General features: G+C 38.6%; 1 pseudogene; it reads right to left on the reverse strand.

Moving 5' to 3' along the window:
- Positions 1–2,812: 2,812 nt before the first annotated feature.
- Positions 2,813–21,460, reverse strand: LOC143655331 (olfactory receptor 4K1-like; annotated as a pseudogene).
- Between the last annotated feature and the right edge of the window lie 1,051 nt (positions 21,461–22,511).

The following is a 22,511-nucleotide window of genomic DNA, read 5'->3' on the forward strand; positions in this document are numbered from 1 at the left end:
AAAGCATTTAGGATTTTGCTATATGATACAGGAGAAATGGTTTTACCACATTAGTTTAAATGTCAACTTTATAAATTATTACTTAAATGCATTCTATTATTTGCAGCAGCTTTTCCATTAAATCTCTTTAGTTGTTCTAATATACAATAAAACTTGTGATCAGTATGCATGGTTTTATCTTTTCCTTTCCAAGTTTTATACTTCTAAAATTATTCTCTTGGGTATTCTCATTGGTTAATATTTCCCATATAGTTTCAGATAATATGTTTAGAAATATCTTTCAATATGGTTTTGTATTTCTTTCTGAGAAGCATGCCAGTAAAAAGGCTTTGCCATGATACTACAGTACAATATCACAAACACTCGATTTTGTTAAGCTCAGTCTTAAGAAGACCTCTATGAGATGTATAAAAATGTCCAAGAGTGAAAACAGGTCTAAATGCATTTATGGATGTATAACAGATCTCCCTTTAGATTTTCTGGTTGATAAATCAGAATGTAAAGGCAAGCCAAGTGGTAACCAGGAAATTTTGTTATTTCCTGAAAAAGGAGACGTGCAGACCAGTAGAGAAGTAAGAAAATTAGAAAGTAATTGATGACAATTCTAATGTCCCAACTTTTGTTCAGAGGAAGAACAGACATAGATTAACCTGAATCTTTCAGGAAACCATTCAGTAGAGATGAAGTGGAAAAAGATAGATCACTCCCACAGAAAAGTAAAAATAAGGACCAGGATATATTGAAAACCTGCTAATTGTCAGATATTATCCTAGGTGCTTACAAATACACATCTATTTGTGTATTTACCATGTGTACCATTTGTGTATTTACCTATTCATATTTACCATGAAGATCTCAGTATATTTTATAATTCTCATTAAGACTCCAGGTGATAATATAGTAACATACTCAGGGTCAGAAAGTAAAGTCTGTCACTGCAATGTAAACTCAGACCTCCAAACCCAGCACTCCATGTTCTTTATATCACACCAATTGCATATAGTATTGTTTCCTCAAATTATGTCTTCTTACCTTATTAGTACAAACTGAGCACAGTTAAATATTTTAACTTGTTAATAGAATTTTTTTGTTTTAAAATTTTTTTTTAATTTTTAATGTCTTTTGATTTTTTAAATTCTTGTTAATAGATAAATATTTTAATATGGCTTGTATGTAAATTTTCTTCACTGTTATTCTGAATTTTCAAAACTTTTAATTAAAGGATCTTAATATCATTTACATACTCAAAATTTTAAAGTCAGATATTATTTCATTTTTGACTTCTCTTTTCTTCCCTTGGCTCATTCAAATCAGTATGGTAAAATCTAAAGCATCAAACATTCATTGACTCTATTATTCATGATTTTTTCTCCAAAAGAGGCATAGGTCTTGCCCTAATTTATTAATAGAGGAACTGAGATACAATGTATGCAGCCCCACAAGTCACATAGTACATCCTATTTGTCTCATTTTTGCTGTGGTCCAAGGCAAAGGTGATTCTGGATGCTTCCCCATCCCACCACTGTACTCAATGTCCTCCACCACCACTGCTGCTTCCTTTTTCTTCTTCTTATCTGCTTCTTCTATTAATGAAAATAACATCCATCTTGGAGATTATTTTATTTATGAAAGTGAGTACTATAATAGCTATCATGCAAAAAAGATTTTACTTTGTATTTGTCCCCCTTTAAAGCTCACAATACTCTTGCCTCCCTTGTCTTCTTGAGGTCAACATCCCTCTACTAACTTATATACATGAGTTTGTGAAAACCAGTGTCTACTATTGCTCACTCCCTGAACTTCACTCCCTCCACCTCCGTGCCTACAAAACTACCCATTCAAAAGGCATTTTTCATAGCAAAATCTCAGGTGGATAACACATAGGAAAAATTATGGATAGGAAATGAAGCAATATTCAATACACATAATTTTTATATTTGATGGACATGAATTTTTACCTTCAGTTTCCAAGAAATATGAATAATATATTTCAAATTTGGTCCTCAACCACAATAATTTTTGTCAGTGTGCATTCATCATTTTTAGATACATATGGAATTATTTTCCTTTGCATTTAAATATTCAAAGCCTGCCATGTTTGCAAATGATTTCAAAGATATTGTGAATTTTCTGAGAATATTGCAGAATCCACTGTGACCCATATATCCTATTTCAAAAACATGTTGCTGATGACACCAACTAGAAAATCTCTTGTAATGTGTAGAAATGCAAACCAAATAATCCAAATAAAACCCCACAAAAATATTATAAAAACATTTATGTATCATTAATGATAGGGTAAAGAAAAAATAAATAACCAAAATAATCAAAACTAATGAGAAGATGGGCTAACAAAATTACATCTGTGAGGTGAAAGAAAGACATTGTGAAATATGATTTTTCTACTATATCTATACGTGGAATAATGCTGTGAATAGGTTGATTGAAGACATCAGAAACTTAATTAACTCATTCATATTGATTGCCATGTTTGAAGATTCTACATACTCTATTAAAGAAATTACAATTTTAGTCCATATCAGTAGCTCATGCATGTTACAATTCATTTTCTGTATAAAATATTTGAAAATATGATTAAGCAATTTCAAGAAAGTTTGTATTTTAGAAATGTAAAAATTGGTACAAAATTATATTTAAACAATGAACCAAGAGAAATTAATTTATATTTATAGTGAAATAACAATTCTGAAAACATATAACCCATGTCATTAGTAGAGACAGTTGGTATGATTCTCTGCTTTGCTGAAATCTTTTCATTTCCATGTAGGATCGTGCCCCTTCATGATGGCCCCTAGTTTTTCAAGGTCTCCACATGATGGTTTCTTAAATTACTCATGGTTGACTTTACATCATCATTCCTCAGAGAATTCATGATGGGGTTCAACAAGGGTGTGAAAACAATGTAGAATGAAGAAAGGAACTTATCTACAGAAAATCTGCTAAAAGGCCACAAATACAAACAAATGCAGGACCCAAAGAAAAGAATCACCACCATGATGTGAGCAGTTAATGTGGAAATGCCTTGGATGACCCACTGAAGGACTTGTCCCAAACGGTGATTAAAATGATGACATAAGAAATAATTAAAGCCAGGAAACAGCTCAATGAGGTCACTGTTAGTGTCAGGATATCCATTTCTTATGTTCCATGCAAGCCAGCTCTATCACCAGTGGAAGGTCATGAAAGAAGCTGCCTACCTTATTGGAGCCAAAGAATGGCAGATCCATTGTAAATGCCAAGTGGCTCACAGAATGAAGAATACCCACAACCCAGGAACTAGGCATAAAAATTATCACAGTCTCTGGTTCACAATGATGCTGTAGTGCAGGGGTTTACATATGGCTGTAAATCTGTCAGGCCATAGCTACAAGCAACATCATCTCACTCCCAACGAAACTGTGAAGAAGGAATATCTGGGCCATGCAACACCCAAAGGAGATTGTCTTATGTTTAACAAAATTGTCTGCAAGCATCTTAGGGGTGACAAAGTTAGACTGACAGGTATCAATGAAAGAAAGTTTCCTGAGCAGGACGTATATGGGAGAGTTCAAATGGGAGACAGAGGAAATTACAACAATAAGCATGATGTTGTCCAGCACAGATGCCACATACACAACAGAGAAGATAACAAAGAAGAAAAGCTGAAGTTCACAAGAACTAGAGAGTCCCAGCAGCACAAACTCAGACACCACTGATTCATTTGGGTGAGCTATGCATCCCAAATGTCACATAAATAAACGAAAATCAGGGAAATACAACACTTGGAAATTTTATATATCAAGTTCATGTACAAAAGATACATGGTAAGTTCTCAGTTGAGTCAATTTAATGAAATATAGATCACCAGCTGATGAATATTTAGCACCTAAAACTACAATGGGAAGTGGAAGAAGTTTGAAACAAAGAGCATTAGATATGGCTTCAATTATAATTATAAAGATAAGATACTTATATTGAAGATAAATAATACAAAATCAGAAATAGGCAAATATAAGTTGAATGGTGTGGCTGGAGTCCAGAGAGTAGAGGCTAAGGAGCAACAAAATGTAACTTGGGAAAGGTATACAGGAGGGATCTGAGGGTGTAATTAGTCTGGAATGAAAAGTTAAGTGGTATGGATTGATGCCTTCAAAGTGAAAACCATAGAATGTCATGCACTGTTTTATTGTTTGATAGAAGCCCTTTACCATATGGTGGATTGTGGGGGATATATTCTAGAGAAAATGGCAATACTCTGAAAGTTTTTATGAAGGTTAAGAACATTCCTTTTCAGCCTTTTAATATAGCTTATCAAAATCTACCTTTTCTCATATAAATATCAATTAATTAGGAATGAAAGTTCCATACAGTTCAGTCTTTATACTCTTCCTCTGCCATTTGTCTCTTCCTATACACAATTGGCATACATGAATTTAACAAAGTTATTACAGATTTATGGAATGGTCCTTGTGAAAATATATGAAAAAATGCATGTGGTACATTTTGAATATGTACCAGATACTCAAAAGATAAAAGCAGTGTGTAAATGTCCTTTATGCATTTTGACATTTTGTGTAACACACTGGACGCTATGCTGGCTACATGATACCAGAATAAAATCCCACAAAATCTCACCTCTTAGGGAAACACTTTTGATTTTAGCTTTGTATACCCACTAATATACAATAGATATTTATTAGTCCTTGTCCTAGCTGAAGTTGTGTACCCAAAGTTCTTTAGTGGTTTGCTAGAACCTGGTTCCTTACATATAACAAAAATAATACATAGGTATGTTTTTAAAAGCAAAAATTTTACAAGTAACCATAAAATTGACTAATAAAAAAGACAAAAATATTTAACCTCATTTCAAACTGTCATTATGTAATTTAACCTGGTTGTTAGTGTTAAATCCTACCCTTACAGGGACTACCATCTTTGCATTTGAGTTATGGTATCAGTTCAAGAAGAATTCAGAAACGTAAGCTACTCAAGTATATAAATGGATCAATGAGGGCAAAATTGACCTGATTATGAGCTTCCCACCCACATATTCATCCCATGGCAGAAAATCTGGTGCAAGGCTGGCCTGTGTTCACAAGGACCCAGGAGAGGAGGAGGCCAGAAAGCCTTGGAAAGGAAGGAGATGTTCACTTTGAAGACTAAGAAACGGGCCCTCAAGAGCTAAAATTTTAAATTTAAAAAGACAAATTCTGACATCATATGGGATCTCTCCTAGTATCCAATCAATTGTTTAAGTCTACTAAATGCTGGGAGATATCTAAGGCTAGTGAATGAAACATTGAATTTATTACAGAGCTTGCAGATATATTACTATAAACCATTAGACAAATAATCTACAATGGAACCTTACTTTTATTTTGTAATAGCATTTGTCACCTAAGAGACTCACATATCTTTTACATCCTTCTTTCATAACAAATATTAGAAAATATGCTTTGTATATAAGAAGTAGTAATAGATTATGCCATCATCTGTATACCAGGCACTCTCCTCAGAACATTACATGCATTAATTCAACTAATCCTCACAATTATCATTGAAGGAAGTGCTACCTACTCTTGTAGACATTTACAAACACCATAGAGTAAAGTGCAGAGAAAAAAAGCTAAAGTTCACAAGAACTAGAGAGTCTCAACAATACAAACTCAGACACCACTGATTCATTTGTTTGTGTCATGTAACCAATCTACTGAGACAGAGATGCAAAAGCAAAATGAAGAAAAAATGAGGAAAGTTAGAGATGCTAAGGATAAAATTGCTTAAGTTTACACAACTCATTAATTGTTCACTGGTAGTAATAACTTCATAGGTAGTTAATTTTTCATCTTTGCATTAAAATGCATTATTTCACTCACCTTGAGTGTTTGTATAACTGGTTATAGAAACACAGATTACTTACTATTTTCTCCTAAGAAATGACAATACTGTGTTATCATTGTGTCTGTAGATACATCATTGTTTGACTATTAGTCACTACTTTGTTTAAAACTGGATATTCTCTCTGGCTGTTTTCATGATATCCTTTTCGTGTTTAATGTTATACCCTGTCATCACAATGAATTGAGATCTGGATTTATTAAATTTATCCAACTCAAGATTCCTTATGTTTCATAGATCTTGAGTTCATAACTTATATAAATTTTGCAAAATTATCAGCTATTTATCTTTTGAGTATTGCTTCTGCCCCTTTTGTATATTCTCACCTCTTTGAACTTTAGTTTAGTTGGAGCATGTCATCATATTCTCAATATCTTAAATTTCTCTTCGCTAATTTTCTTCCTTTTACTTATCAGTGATGCTTTCTATAGAAATATGTCAGATCTATTTTCAGACCACTGATTTTTGTCTTAAATTATGTTGAATAGTTCTTTAGCCCATGTTATTTAGTTATCATTTTAATAACTAAGATTTTCACTTTTAGAAGTGTCATTTCTAAAAGCTGCTTGTCCCATTTGTTGTTCTTTTTTAATTAAACTTTTTACTCCTGAGATAATTGTAGAGTTATGAGCAGTTGTAAGAAATAAAACAAAAGAATACTGTTTCTTATTTGTCTTGTTTTCCCCAATGGCAATTTATTGCAAATCTATAGTATAGTAACATAGTATAATATAATATAATCTATAGTACAACATAATACATAAGTAGGATACTGACTTTAATACAGTCAAATGTGAAACATTTTCATTACCACAAATGTGTTTTATGTTGTCCCTTAGTAACCAATCCAACTTCGTTTCTTTCCCATTGCCTCTTTAACTCCTGGCAACCATTAAACTGCTTTGCATTTCTATATTTCATTTAAAGAATGTTATATAACATAGGATCACCATTAAGATAGTAGAATAAGAAGCTCAAAAAAGCACCCCCTTCCTCCACAGAAACATTGGAAATAAAGAAACAGTCACAACCAACATTCCACAAGCTCTGGAAAATACTCAACACCAAACCAGTTAATGAAGAAACAACCTATAAAATGCTAGGAAAGTTGCATGATGTTCACTTGTCCTGCCCCCTCACCTTACCCAGCTTGTACATTACTGTGGGATTTACTACCATCTGTATTCCCAGCCAGGCACTTCACACTCCTATTATGTGAAGTTGAATTTGGTTGAATTTAGTAGTCTGGTATCTGGCTCTGGTGGAGACAGAGTACACTTAACACACACTTAGTGCAGTTATATATTGATCCCAATCCATTCCTTGAAAATCTGACTCAAGGCAATTGCCTATTTCACCTAATCCTGATCTCATTTGAGTCATAGAAGCTGTGTGAAGTAACATGTGACATGGAACAGAGAAAAGTTTAGCCTGCTAGGTTGAAATATCACAGCTGACACAAAGCACAATGCCTGGGGCCTGGAAGGAGAGGCTAGGAAGAGAGTTTCTTTGGTGAGGAGGATGGTGGGGTTGAGGACACCCAAGAGCATTCATTCTTACTTGGGAATTTTTGAAAGATACTGTGCTTGCTAGGGCAAGACATCCCCTGAAAGATCTGAGAAGATCCTTCTGTTCACTGGGACTGATCTACAGGCTCAGTAAAAGCTGGACTAAGCATGGAAGGAGACCTCCACACAGAGTCAGTTTACACTGTAGACTACCAATTCAACCAATCAGAGGATTGTGGAAAGAGAACAGGATCTGGAACCCCAGGACTCAGTCCTTCCACCAGAACAACTATTAAACAGGCAAGAACCATCTGAGAAAACCATTTGAAAACACTGGAGACCAAAAGAACACTACACAGAATCCAGGGAAGAGTAGTGAATTGCTCTTTCTGTGAAGTGGCTACTGTTAGGCATGGAGTTGTTAAGGAATCTGTGCAAGACAATAAACCAGAGAGTAACAGATTTACTAAACAGAGAGAAAGGAAGTAGGAGCCACCAGCAAAAGGAAAGAAAGTGAATCCAGCTCCATTTCTGAGAGCCAGGTACTTAGAAGAAAATCTGCGCCTGGAGGTGAGGGTTATCAGGCAGGAACAGTCCTTGACCATATGTCTATTTCCTCTGATATGTTTGGTGCCTTCAGGTGAGTATGGTGACTTCAGGTGGGTAAGGCACCAGCATGTCTGGAAATCTTGCTGCCCCACCTGGTTCTGAAAATGGTGCTGAGGGGCCTCTGAGTCAAAAAGTCCCTTTATATTTAAAGTTCTTTTACTGAGACCTGACATTTCTGCCTTTCTCTTTTAATAAAATTGAATAAAGCTGGGGTGCGGTGTGGGTTAATGCCTTAGCTCAGCTTGAAGCAATTTTTTAGAAGGAGCAGGGTCATCATATTCTCTCTTTGGCTACTTCCTTATGACAAAAGGGTATACTTGGGGAGGTGGGGGAAGGATTGCTTCAAGGGGAGCAGGGGCATCACTAATTGGTTTTCTGAGCATCCTTGGTTGAGATGGGCTGATAGTAATGTTTCTGTTGTGACAGGAGCAGATTTTCAAATTTCTGTTGTAACAGGAGTGTGTTTTCAAATTCTTCTCATTGGCCATGGGTGCTATTAACCTGTGAACAAACTTAGTCAGACATCACAGGATGCAGGGGGCTGGGGGGAATGTTAACAAGAGGATAATTAAGGGCCCAATGAGGGGAAGCACAATAAAGGGGTGGAGAAGAATGAAGGAAAATTTGAGAGAGTTTTCCAGCCAAGATGAATCAGTGCCTGCCTTTTCTTAGTTATTTTTGTTATGTCCACATTTTCTTTTAAGTATTCTTAAATTGTGTTCTGTCTGACATGTATTACTGATGTAAAAATAGCTAATTTCATTTAAAATTGCACAGGTCCCTTCTGCTGCTGTGGTTAAAACATACAGGACTTTTCTATTTTGTAGGACTGCTTCAGCTTAGCCATTTAAAGATTGTTCTTGTCTTCTTAAACCTTGGATTGTAGCATTCCACGATTGCTATATCATTTGTGATATGTTTAAGATAGAGGCTTGTAGTAGGGAGATGCCAACAAAACAGAAAAAACCTTGATATATAGTGTGAACTTGCCCTGGGTTTTCTAGAATGGGGTTTAAGTGTTCTCAGATATGCAGATCCCTATAGTTTCATGTTAAAGGTTTGTTGAGATGTTTTTCAAGAAAGAATCCAAGGTTGATAATTTGCCCTGAGAAAGCCATTTCAGAGGGATTTCACTATGATTTGGTCTTCAGGGGCTAATGTAACAATAGTATAGGTTTCTGTCCAATTGTTAAGAAGTAATAGATAAGCTGTGTTTCCTCACAGGAAATAATATCCCATGCCTACCATAGAAAGAGCTAAAAAGTTTCCTTTAACCTGAATGTGGCAGGATTTAATAAGGATGAAGGCAACTTGAGGGTTGAAGTTTTTCCTGCCTGTAAAAAGTTCATCTTCACAAAGTGGAGAATAGAAGGGCTTAAAAGGCTGAGATGTCTGATGAGTTGGGCTTTGACATAGTGTGTTGTTGAAGAGGAGTTTGAGTAAATTGTTTCTTTTTGGTACTTTTGTGAATGAGGCTATAGTAATTGGGTTGGTGTGACCTTCTGTTATGTCACAGATGTTATTTTTAGTGGTTTTGGAACAGCTAAAGCTAAAAAAAATAGTTAAAAAAAACTATTGTGACTTGGCAGGGTTTTAGCAGGGGGCTTTAAATATTTGACTGATTTTATGTAATCCTTTTATTTCCAGTGATATTATGACTGGTTTGATTGAAAAGTTGGCCAGAGCAGCTTTATAGCCCAAATAATGGGGTATTATTCATAGAACTAGGTAATGGGATTATATCATCAATGTATTGGCCTGTAAAATAAACCTAATTCATTGCCACAAAGTAGAATGCTAGTTTGGTTAGTTAGTATGGTGAAATTGTTTAGGGTGTTGGGTACCCATTTGAGGAGAGTTGAGTTAAAATTTTGGGTGTAATTGCAAAAGGAAGTATTAAGATGTCCTAAATTGGTAGTTTCAGGATTGGAAGAGTAGGGGGGAAAGTACAGATGAGGTTTGTCCATTAGTTGGGGCACTGCTTCAGTCGGTCCTGGAGCTCGCAGTTGGGGTTTTTCTCTGACTTTAGTTCCCTAATAAATCTTCTGGGATTTTGGTTCACTACCAGTGTTTAAAGTGAATTGGCGAGGTGGGCTTTGGTGGCTCAGCAGGCAGAGTTCTTGCCTGCCATGGTGGAGACTAGGTTTGATTCCCAGTGCCTGACCATGCAAAAAATAGAAAATAAATTAAAGTGAGTTGGCTACCTGCATTAAATTCAACATTTTGGGGAGTTATTTCTTTGGGCTGTTCATCTGTATAAAGTAATTTGAAATTGATTTGGCTACCTGTATGAAGTATTTAAATCCATAATACTGGGGAATGATTATAGGCACCTTCTCTATGCTTACTGGAAAGGTTCAGATAGAGAGAGAAGTAGAGTGTATAGACTTTGGACACATCCAGCAGTTTGTTTTGTTAAAGGCTGTGGCAATACTTTGGATAACGGGAGCAAATGGGTGTTGAAGTTGAGAAGATGGCTGTGTTATTGTAAGGAGGAGGTGGTAAGCTGGAAAAGTTACATGGTGGAAGGATGTTAATCCTGTAAGAGATGAGCTATTAGGAGGATGAGAATGAAGAAGTACAACATGATTTGATCAGGGGTGTAACCCTGTATATCTCCCTGAAGCCAAAACTCAGTAATGAATTTTAAAAGGGTAGGCAGAGTGAGAGGGCCTTTGAGAGGTGACCAGGCTAGATTGTTAGAGGTTATTTGCAAAATGTGAAAGCTGAAAGGAAATCATTCATAGGGCTATAGGACTGAATATGCCCTAGCACAGGGAATATGAAGAGGAGCTATTTTGTTGTGGATGGTTCCACCACCAAATTAGGGTAAGGTTAGTTTCTGGGAAATAGCTAGGGCCAATTTCTTCTAGGAGAGCCAAAATTACTATCTGAAGAAGGAATGCAAGTGTAAAGATAAAAATGCCAGGCCACAGATATGGCAGGCCAAAGTATTTATCTTCTGCTGGGGCTGGTCTTGGAGATCTTAAGTTGAAGTGCTCCAGTAGGCATGCATGAATATTATTGGTGAATGTCCTTCATCTGGCTGGTGAGCATGTTGGGGTCAGTTTTCAGCTAGTTGTTGGGTCAACTTAAGCTTGGAGAGATGAACCTAAAATATTAACCCTAATAATTTAGCTGCAGTTGGTGTGGTGAATAAAACTAGGTATTGTCCTGTCCAGGAGGGGCTTAAAGATTTTGGTTGAAGATTTTTTAGATATACATAGTCACTTGGGCCTACATGAGGATTCAGATAGCAGGGAAGTTTAATTATGATTTAGGGCGTTCAGGTATTCCTCTTTGTCTACTTCAATATCAGGAAGCAAAAAGGAGTGTCTATATAATGATTCAGTAATCAGAATCATTCCTTAAATCCTGATTTCTCGGTTACCTTGAAACATGCTTTATTGTTAACAGGTCAGTTCATTCCAGATTGATTCATAGTCTCAACACAACACCAATCTGTACCCAAGTAAGAATTTTTTATCTTAGAACTTGAAAAGCTGATTCTAAAAATCATATGGAAGTATAAGGAACATAGAGGGGCTACAACTTTGATATAGAGAAGGAAGTTAGAGGGCCAATACCATCTGATTTCCTTACTTACTACCAAGCTACAGTTACTGAAATTATATGATATTGGTGTAAAGTTGATAAATATTTCAATGGAACATAATAAACTCCAGGAACCATAGAAATCTATCTGGATAATTTATTTTAGTGAGAGGTGCAAAAGAGAGTCAGGAGAGAAAGAACATTAGTTTCTATAAATGATAATGAAACAATTTTATATTCAACAAGAAAAAAATGAAAAGAGGAAAAACTCAAGAAATTATTTGATACCTAACATCATATACAAAAATAATTCAAAATGCATAATGAATTTAACAGTAAACAAATGTATAAGCCTTCCAGAAGAAAATAAAAGAGCAAAGTTTTGTGAGCATTAGTTAGACAAGGAACACATCGATATATGTAATTTCTTGGAAAGTAAGTGCTCTACTCCTTACGCATAAAAGAATATATGAGAAAGGACTTGTATCCAGAATATATAAAGAATTATGAAAACTCAATAATAAGAAAGAAAGAAATCCAATAAAACAGATGAACAAAAAATTTCAAGAGACATTTGACCAAAGATATATACAGATTTCAAAAAAATGAAGTCTCATAGAAGACATTCAACAAAATTAGTGATTAGGGGAACACTAATTAAAACTATGAGACACGACCTCACACCAAATAGAAAGGCTAAAATTAAAGCCAAATCATAATTGAGTTTCAGTGAAGATGTGGAGGAACTGGAATTCTCATGGGAATGAGGGAAGGTAAAATGATAAAAGTGCTTCAGAAAACAGTTTAACAGTTTTCTAAAAAGTTAAAACAAACACCTATTATGTGATCTGGTCCTTCCTTTTTTTGACTAAAAAGATAAGAAGGCAACAAAGACTTGTACACAAATATTTGTAGCAGCTGTATTTATAACAGCCAAAATGTGCTCACAATTTAAATGTCTATCAACACAGGAATGGACAAATAAACTGTGGTATCCCAATACAATGGAACATTATTCATCAATAAAAGAAATGAAACACTGGATCATACAACAGCATGGATGAATTTTAAATGCAGTTAGCTATGTGAAAGAAGCATGATTCCATTTATGTGATAGTTTGGAAAAGGCAAAACTGCAGAAGGGAAAACATGAGTGGTTGCCCAGGATTGTGGGAAGGGGAAGAATTTGTCTGTATAGGGATAGTGTCAGGAAACTTTCTGGGGGATAGAACTCAGTTTGGACCTCTGTCATGGCTGGCATATGACTAAGTATTTTCAAAACCCAAGTAAATGTACACAACAAGAAGTGAATTTTAGTCTTAGTTTGCTTTTTAAAAATCACAGATAATTTCAGAAAGGTTTTGCTCTCTTAGCCTAGCAAAAGTGAAACAAGCTGATAAAACAATACCAAATGTTTAATGGGCATGTATTGTTAGGGCAACTGACAAAAAAAATTAATTAGAAATTAAGGAAAATCAAAATATAACAGTGAGAAATATTTATTTAATCATTAAATGAGCAGATTAAAATTGTCTATTTGGTGTAAAAATCTGGTATGTAACAAGCAAAACATTCTGAACAGCAAATTAGCAAACTATGCCAAGAAATTTCAAAATACTCATATTTTGTCTTCCTAATTTAACTGAGAACTTAACAGAAGAACTCACAGAAAATACTAAGAATAGTAAATACATGTAAATGATAAATAATTGTATTAATTTACCCTGTAATCTGATTTTTTCCACAGAGCAAAAAATTCAAGCATTTCTATGGATTGTGAGAAATGCATAGAGACATTTATCCATAATCACCATTCCAGAGAGACCAGTTCCAGCACCTCAGAAGTTTCCTGATGCTATCCCACTATGCATAATTTCAACCCCATCTCTCCAAGCCCTGACTTATCTGTTTTCCATCTGACAGAAAGCAGATCATGATTTAATATTCATAAAATTTGTGCTTATTAGTAGTCATGACATTTCAGAAAATATTTAAGGCATAACTTATGAAATAGATAAGTATATTTGCAGTGTGAAACCTGAGTAACAGCTTGAGCTTTGTGCTACAGGATGCGCCATCACGGGAAGTGGGTGCCACTCTCTTTGGGATGCACCACCTGGTCGGGGCTCCCTTCAGGGGTGCCGACCGCTTAGGCTCCTGTGGAAACCACTAGGGCTGCAGCAACCACACTGTCACTGCTTGCATGCATCCCATGATGATGAAAGAGAAAATTTTCATCCAGAACCAGGCAGAGTGGACCCCTGCACCTAGAACCTGACGAGCGGAGAGAACCCAGAGCTCACTGCCAAGAGCTGGGGTCCTTCAAGAGCTATTTTCTCAGAATCACCAGCTCCTATTCTGGGTCATGCCTCAGTAAATGTTCTACCTGGAAGATGAGACTCAGCATCCATCTCAATGTCTGACTATTAGATAGAAAGCTATAAATTAAAATCAAGGATTGGCTGGTGAGTGGGTGGTTGGAAGCAGAGCACCTAATGAGTTATCACCCAGCTGGAGACAGTAGTTCTAGATCCTTGATTGGAAATGGAAGGGAGGGAAAGAAGTCTGATCTTGCAGATCTTCTTCATTTTCTAAAGGTTCTTGACTGCATTCTTCCCTTTCACACATGAGCTGTGCTTCAAACTCTGAATAATGAGGTTCCAAATCATCAGTATCAGATTCCTAGTCCAGTAATTAAGGTTTTACCAAAACCAATAACTATGTTGAAAGGCAAACTCAGCAAATTCACCAAAAATGAGATGAAGAAGTTCAGGTAAAATTTTATTTCAGGGAGAAACTGAGCTGCCTGGGCAGCATTTCAAGAGAGAGAGAAATGACTGCCTGGAAGTGGCAGGGGATAAGGTTTTTATGGCTTGGGGTTAGAGAATTGGGGGTAGGAGTCAGGCGGATTTTCATTGGTGGATTTTTGGGAATTGACACCTTTCCATTGGTGGAGTTCAAAATCTAAATAAATGCTTATTTAGGTACGCAGGTGTCATGGTTAGGGACAGGTGTCAACTTGGCCAAGTTGTGGTACCGGTTCATCTGATTGGGCAAGCACTGCCCTGTCTGTGCAATGAGGACATTTCATAGGATTAGGTCATGATCACGTCAGCTACATCCACAGCTGATTCCATTTGTAATCAGCCAAAGGGGAGTGTCTTCTGCAATTAGTGACGCTAAATGCAATCATGGGAAGCCTTTTAAGGAGGACTCAGAGGAGACAGGTTCCATTCCTGCTTTGGCTGGTGAGCCTCTCCTGTGGAGTTCATCCAGGCCATCCATTGGAGTCATCGGCTTCGCAGCATGCCCCGTGGATTTTGGACTCTGCATTCCTACGGTCATGTGAGACACTTTCATAAATTTTATATTTGCAAGTGTTCCCTGTTGATTCTGTTTCTCTAGAGAACCCTAAATAATACATCTTGGTACCAGGAGTGGTTCTTAAGGAACAGAATCTTAAAATTGGGTTTTTATGAATGGTTTTCTACTCTGACTGGACTCAGAGTCACTAAGGGCTCTGATTCCTATAATCAGAATGACACTCCTAATCCATGGACTGAGTTGGCAAAGGAGATAGTCAAAATATCATCATTCGATTCTTCTAATGCTTTGCTTGTACAAAGCCAGACTCTGGGGAATAATGTTTTTGACACCTTTACAGAGTTTTGTAGGAATAAGAGTTATAGAGATGTTGGTTGGTTGTTGTTAGAAACACTGTCAACATTAAAGGTTGAAAGGGATGAGCTTAAGGCTTCAAACGAGAAGCTTAAGCACCGTCTGAAAGATGTAGAGGTTTCTATGAGTATCCTGAAGGAAAATCTTATTTCCTGTAGCCGTAGACTTGAGATCTCTGAAAATCAGACTCAGAATCTTATTGTTAGAGTAGGAACTTTACAACATAAACTGAAATCTCAGTCTTGCATGGTGTCTGCCGTTAAAGTGAGGGCATTGATTGGAAAAGAGTGGGACCCTGAAAAATGGGATGGTGGCATATGGATTGATAATGATGTTGGGGGTGAGGTTGAAACCCTAGACCATGCTGAGCTTTCTTTAGATAACCCTGCAATAGTCTGCCCTGAGGACATAGCCATCCCACCTCCTGCCTGCCTTGAGGAATTGGCCACCCAACCTCCTCCTGAAGGGATTAGCCCTAGAGTTATTAATCCTGTTTCACCAGATGAAACTGCAAATGAAAGCCCTGAAGTAAATGGCTTGGAAGATATTTCTAATTCTTTTCATGACCCACCCCCACCACCCCTCTTTTCTTCTAGACCTATAACTAGACTAAAGTCCCAACAGGCCCCTAAAGGTGAGGTACAAAGTATCACACATGAGGAGGTAGGTTATACTCCAAAAGAACTGTGTGAGTTTTCCAATTTATATAGACAGAAATCAGGGGAATATGTGTGGCAATGGATTTTGAGGGTGTGGGATAATAGTGGGAAGAATATAAGGCTGGATCAGGCTGAACTTATTGATATGGGCCCACTAAGCAGAGATTCTGCATTCAATGTTATCGCTCAAGCAGTTAGAAAAGGTATTAACAGCTTGTTTGGGTGGTTGGTTGAAACATGGATCAAAAGGTGGCCAACATTACCTGAGGTTGAAATGCCAGAACTGCCCTGGTATAATGTAGATGAGGGGATCCAAAGGCTTAGAAAGGTTGGGATGTTAGAGTGGATTTATCATGCAAAGCCTGCTCTTACACCACAGGAATGTCCAGATGATGCACTTTTTACCAGAACAGTGAGAAATAAGTTTGTGAGACTAGCACAATCATCCCTCAAGAGCTCTGTGGTTGCACTTCTCTGTAGGTCAGATATTACTGTAGGAACTGCTGTCACTGAGCTGGAATCCTTAAACACAATGGGGATGACAGGATCCCGAGTTGGCAGAAGCCAGGTGGCAGCACTTAATCACCAAAGACAGGGTAGACGTGGGTATTATAATAGACAACAAACTCAAAGGAGGCATCAAAATTATATGACATGCAGAGATTTGTGGCATTGGCTAGTAAATCATGGGGTGCCTAGAAGTACAAGAGAAGGGCAGTCTACTAAATTCTTGTTGGAGCTGTATAAACAAAAGAGTTCTAGGTCAAGGGAACAGAAGTCTAACCTGAATTACAAAAACACAGAGTCACGGCCCCTTAATCAATTTCCAGACTTGAAACAGTTTATAGACCCTGAGGCCCTTGAATGAAGGGGAGACCAGGTCCCTATGGGGGAGAAATCTGTTACACTTCCACAAATTAATACTGTTAACCTTCCTCTATCTTCCCCAAGGAGACCGATGGCCTTTTACCAAGGTAACTGTGCATTGGGGAAAAGGAAATGATCAGATATTTTGGGGATTATTAGACACTGGTTCAGAAGTGACATTAATTCCAGGGGACCCAAAACGTCACTCTGGACCACCAGTCAGAGTGGGGGCTTATGGAGGCCAGGTGATCAATGGAGTTTTAGCTCAGGTCTGTCTCACAGTGGGTCCAGTGGGCCCCCGGACCCATCCTGTAATTATTTCCCCAGTTCCGGAATGTATAATTGGCATAGACATACTGAGCAACTGGCGGGAATCTCCACATTGGTTATCTAACTCATACAGTGAGGGCTATTATGGTGGGAAAGGCCAAGTGGAAGCCACTAGAACTGCCCCTACCAAGCAAAATAGTAAATCAAAAGCAATACCATATTCCTGGAGGGAATGCAGAGATTACTGTCACTCTTAAGGACTTGAAAGATGCAGGGGTGGTGATTCCCACCACATCCCCGTTCAACTCTCCTATTTGGCCTGTGCGGAAAACAGATGGGTCTTGGAGAATGACAGTGGATTATCGTAAACTCAACCAGGTGGTAACTCCAATTGCAGCTGCTGTTCCAGATGTAGCATCATTGCTTGAGCAAATCAATACATCCCCTGGTACCTGGTATGCAGCTATTGATCTGGAAAATGCTTTTTTCTCAATAGCTATTAGTAGGAACCACCAGAAACAGTTTGCTTTCAGCTGGCAAGGTCAGCAATATACTTTCACTGTCCTACCTCAGGGATATATCAACTCTCCAGCCCTATGTCATAATCTTGTTCGCAGAGGCCTTGATCGTTTCTCCCTCCCACAAGACATCACACTGGCCCATTATATTGATGATATCATATTGATTGGACCTAGTGAGCAAGAAGCAGCAACTACTCTAGATTTACTGGTAAGGCATTTGCATATCAGAGGATGGGAGATAAATCCACAAAAATACAGGGGCCTTCCACCTCAGTAAAATTTCTAGGTGTCCAGTGGTGTGGGCCATGTCGAGATATCCCTTCTAAGGTGAAGGATAAATTGCTGCATCTGGCCCCTCCCACAACCAAAAAAGAGACACAATGCCTAGTTGGTCTTTTTGGATTTTGGTGACAACATATTCCTCATTTGGGTGTGCTACTCCGGCCCATTTATCAAGTGACCAGAAAACCTCCTAATTTAGAGTGGGGACCTGAACAAGAGGAGGCTCTGTGACAGGTCCAGGCTGCTGTGCAAGCTGCTCTGCTACTTGGGCCGTATGATCCAGTAGATCCAATGGTGTTGGAAGTGTCAGTGGCAAATAGAGATGCTGTCTGGAGCCCTTGGCAGGCCGCTATAGGAAAATCACAAGGCAGACCCTTAGCATTTTGCAGCAAAGCCTTACCATCTGCTGCAGATAACTACTCTCCTTTTGAGAAACAGCTTTTGGCCTGCTACTGGGCCTTAGTAGAGACTGAACGCTTAACCATGGGCCACCAAGTTACCATGAGACCTGAGTTGCCTATCATGAGTTGGGTGTTGTCTGACCCACCAAGCCATAAAGTTGGGCGTGCACAGCAGCACTCTATTGTAAAGTGGAAATGGTATATACAAGATAGAGCCAGAGCTGGTCCTGAAGGCACAAGTAAGTTGCATGAAGAAGTGGCACAAATGCCCATGGTTTCCACTCCTGCTGCCACATTACCTTCTCTTTCCCAGACCAGACCTATGGCCTCTTGGGGAGTTCGTTACAGTGAATTGACTGAGGAAAAGAAAACTCGGGCCTGGTTTACAGATGGTTCAGCACGATATGCAGGTACCACCCGACAGTGGGCAGCTGCAGCATTACAACCCCTTTCTGGGGTGTCCTTGAAGGACAGTGGTGAGGGGAAATCCTCCCAGTGGGCAGAACTTCGAGCAGTGCACCTGGTTGTTCATTTTGCTTGGAAGGAAAACTGGCCAGAGGTGCATTTGTATACTGACTCATGGGCTGTTGCTAATGGTTTGGCTGGATGGCCAGGGACTTGGAAAGACCATAATTGGAAAATTGGTGACAAAGAGGTCTGGGGAAGAAGTATGTGGATAGACCTTTCTGAGTGGGCTATAAACATGAAGATATTTGTGTCCCATGTGAATGCACATCAGAGGGTGACTTCAGCAGAGGAAGATTTTAATAATCAAGTGGATAAAATGACCATTCTATGGATACCAGTCAGCCTCTTTCCCTAGCAACTCCTGTTATTGCCCAATGGGCTCATGAACAAAGTGGTCATGGTGGTAGGAATGGAGGTTATGCATGGGCTCAGCAACATTGACTTCCACTCACCAAGGCTGACCTGGCTACAGCCACTGCTGAGTGCCCAATCTGGCAGCAGCAAGACCCACACTCAGCCCCCGATATGGCACCATTCCTCGAGGTGACCAGCCAGCTACATGGTGGCAGGTTGATTACATTGGACCCCTCCCTTCATGGAAGGGGCAGTGATTTGTTCTAACTGAAATAGACACATACTCTGGATATGGGTTTGCTTTCCCTGCACACAATGCTTCTGTCAAAACTACTATCCATGGGCTTACAGAATGCCTTATCCATCGTCATGGTATTCCACATAGCATTGCTTCGGATCAAGGAACACACTTCACAGCAAATGAAGTGCGGGAATGGGTACATGCTCATGGAATTCCCTGGTCTTGCCATGTTCCCCATTATCCAGAAGCAACTGGATTGATAGAACAGTGGAATGGCCTTTTGAAAACTCAATGACAGTGCCAACTAGGTGGCAAAAACTTGAAAGGCTGGGGTAATGTTCTCCAGGAAGCTGTGTATGCTCTGAATCAGCGTCCGCTGTATGGTGCTGTTTCTCCCATAGCCAAGATCCATGGGTCCAGGAACCAAGGGGTTGAAATGGGTGTGGTGCCGCTCACTATTACTCCTAGTGATCCACCAGGAAAATTTTTGCTTCCTGTCCGTGCTACCCTGAGTTCTGTTGGCCTACAGGTTTTAGTTCCAAAACGGGGTGTGCTTTCTCCAGGAGAAACAACAGTGATACCACTGAACTGGAAGTTAAGATTGCCACCTGGTCACTTTGGGCAATTATGCCTCTGGATCAACACACCAAGAAGGGGATTACATTATTGTCTGGGGTAATTGACCCTGACTATCAGAAGGAAGTAGGACTGCAACTACATAATAGAGGTAAAGAAGAGTTTTCTTGGAATATAGGAGATCCCCTGGGGTGTCTATTAGTACTACCATGCCCTATGATTAAAATCAATGGAAAACTGCAACAACACATTCCAGGCAGGACCACTAATGGCTCTGAGACTTCAGGAATGAAGGTTTGGGTCACCACACCAGGCAAAGAACCACGGCCAGCTGAAGTGCTTGCTGAGGGGAAAGGGAACATGGAATGGGTAGTGGAAGAAGGTAGTGATAAATATGAACTTCGACCACATGATCAGTTACAGAAACGAGGACTGTAATGCTGTTTTGTTCGTGTGATACTATTTAAGTTGTAAGATATCAAGTTTAAGAATGAATGTTGCCCAAGGATTTGCACGCTATTCTGGAGAGATTTAATGTGTTTCCAGTTATATGCAGGACAGTTGAGTATTGTCAGGTAAAAGAAAAAATGTGTGCTTATTTGTTTTCATTTGGAAATTAAGTATGGGTCTAAGGTGATATATATATATATATATGCCAAGTTGACAAGGGGTGGACTGTCATGGTTAGGGACAGGTGTCAACTTGGCCAAGTTGTGGTACCTGTTCATCTGATTGGACAAGCGCTGCCCTGCCTGTTGCAATGAGGACATTTCATAGGATTAGGTCATGATCACGTCAGTTGCATCCACAGCTGATTCCATTTGTAATCAGCCAAAGGGGAGTGTCTTCTGCAATTAGTGATGCTAAATGCAATCATGGGAAGCCTTTTAAGGAGGACTCAGAGGAGACAGTTTCCATTCCTGCTTTTGCTGGTGAGCCTTTCCTGTGGAGTTCGTCCAGGCCATCCATTGGAGTCATCGGCTTCGCAGCCTGCCCTGTGGATTTTGGACTCTGTGTTCCTACAGTCACGTGAGGCACTTTCATAAATTTTATATTTGCAAGTGTTCCCTGTTGATTCTGTTTCTCTAGCGAACCCTAACTAATACAGCAGGGCTGCAATTGTCAGAAGGTGGTGCTCAAGTAAGGGGAGTTTACTGCAAAAATGCACAACCAGAGGCTGGAAGTTGAGTAATGCAAGGTTATCTGAATAGAGCAACTGCTGGAGGATGAAGGAGATGCAGGCTGGTATGTAGACTGGAGTGGGAGAGGCTTGAAATTTTTCCCAGGGGTAGGTGATATAATGGAGGAAGGGGTCCTGTCCCCCAGGTCTAGTATTCCACTCTTTTTGGTAATAGGGGGAATTGTGCAGTGCTCCTTGCTGTAACTGCATCTGGCTGAAAATGCGTGCAGTTGTCCTAAAGGTGAAAATCTGGTAGGTGACCAGAGGTGCCATGAGAGAGGAGAAAAAGTTTTTTCTGTCTCTTTTGTATTGGGAGGTATCGTTCATGTATTCTTGAGGAGAAGCCATAGGACGGGAGATGCTGTTTTTGCTCCTTCTGGTATTGAGAGACATCATTAGTGTATTCTTGAGTTATTGACTGGACAACTCAGTGTATGAATTGGGAGAGGAGCTATAAGAGAGAAGGGCCAAAGAGAAGAACTAAAAACAATTTTTTATAAATTTTTATTAGGGATCAAGAAATTATTTTAGCAGAGAAGTGAAATAGGAGAGAAATGAGGATATCCATGATTCGGTCCCATAATTAACATCCCAGGCTTTTTAAATGATTTCTGTGTTTTCTTTTAAAATTTAAAATTTTTCTTCTATCTGCCTAGTTTTATTTACATAGAAACAACAGGTCTTATTTATGATTGCACATGTAACTCCTGTGATCTCAGTGAGAACATCTAATGCTCTCCTGTTTCATAGAACTGAAGCTAGATTATCTGTCTCTTGTTGTTGATTATTAACAGCTCATACAGTTGCATTCCAAGATAATTGTAATGTGAAGAAGATATTTAAAATTGACCATTTTATAGCAGAATTCCTACAAACCAAAACAGGCTATGAAAGATGGTGTGTCCTATGCCAGGTTTTTCTAGAATAAGATTGTCATGAAAATGAAATCCAGATTCTGGAACTTTTAAGAAATGCTTTTTTCCAATTTTTGAGGTTGGAGTGTGGTTTTAAGTAAGGAACCTCGATTAGGTATTTGCCAGGCAGAGGCCATTTCTTTGAGGTTTTAAGGTAGTGTGTTAGGAATGATGGATACTATGGTAAGTTTCCTGAACATATTTAGGAAGTACTAAGTATGCAGAGGTCCTACATAGGAAATAAAAATGAATACCTGTGAACATCAGGGCTGTTGAGGGTCCAGAGGAGATAAAATATAAATGCAGATGGGTAGAGGAGTTAAACGCATGGGTTCTGTCATACACTAAATTAATACATAGAGGAGAGTAATGAGGGTAAGAGAAGAAACAATAATAACTTGACTGGGTTCCCAGAACAAACAGTTCAGTTCATTTATAAGTCTGGGTGGTTTCTCTAAGAGGATGGTAAAGGTTTTTTAGGGCATTTAACATGAGGAAGAGTGAGATAGTAAGAGGAAGAGTTGGCAGGA

Source organism: Tamandua tetradactyla, chromosome 14, assembly GCF_023851605.1.
Source record: "Tamandua tetradactyla isolate mTamTet1 chromosome 14, mTamTet1.pri, whole genome shotgun sequence".
NCBI classification, from domain to species: Eukaryota; Metazoa; Chordata; class Mammalia; order Pilosa; family Myrmecophagidae; genus Tamandua; species Tamandua tetradactyla.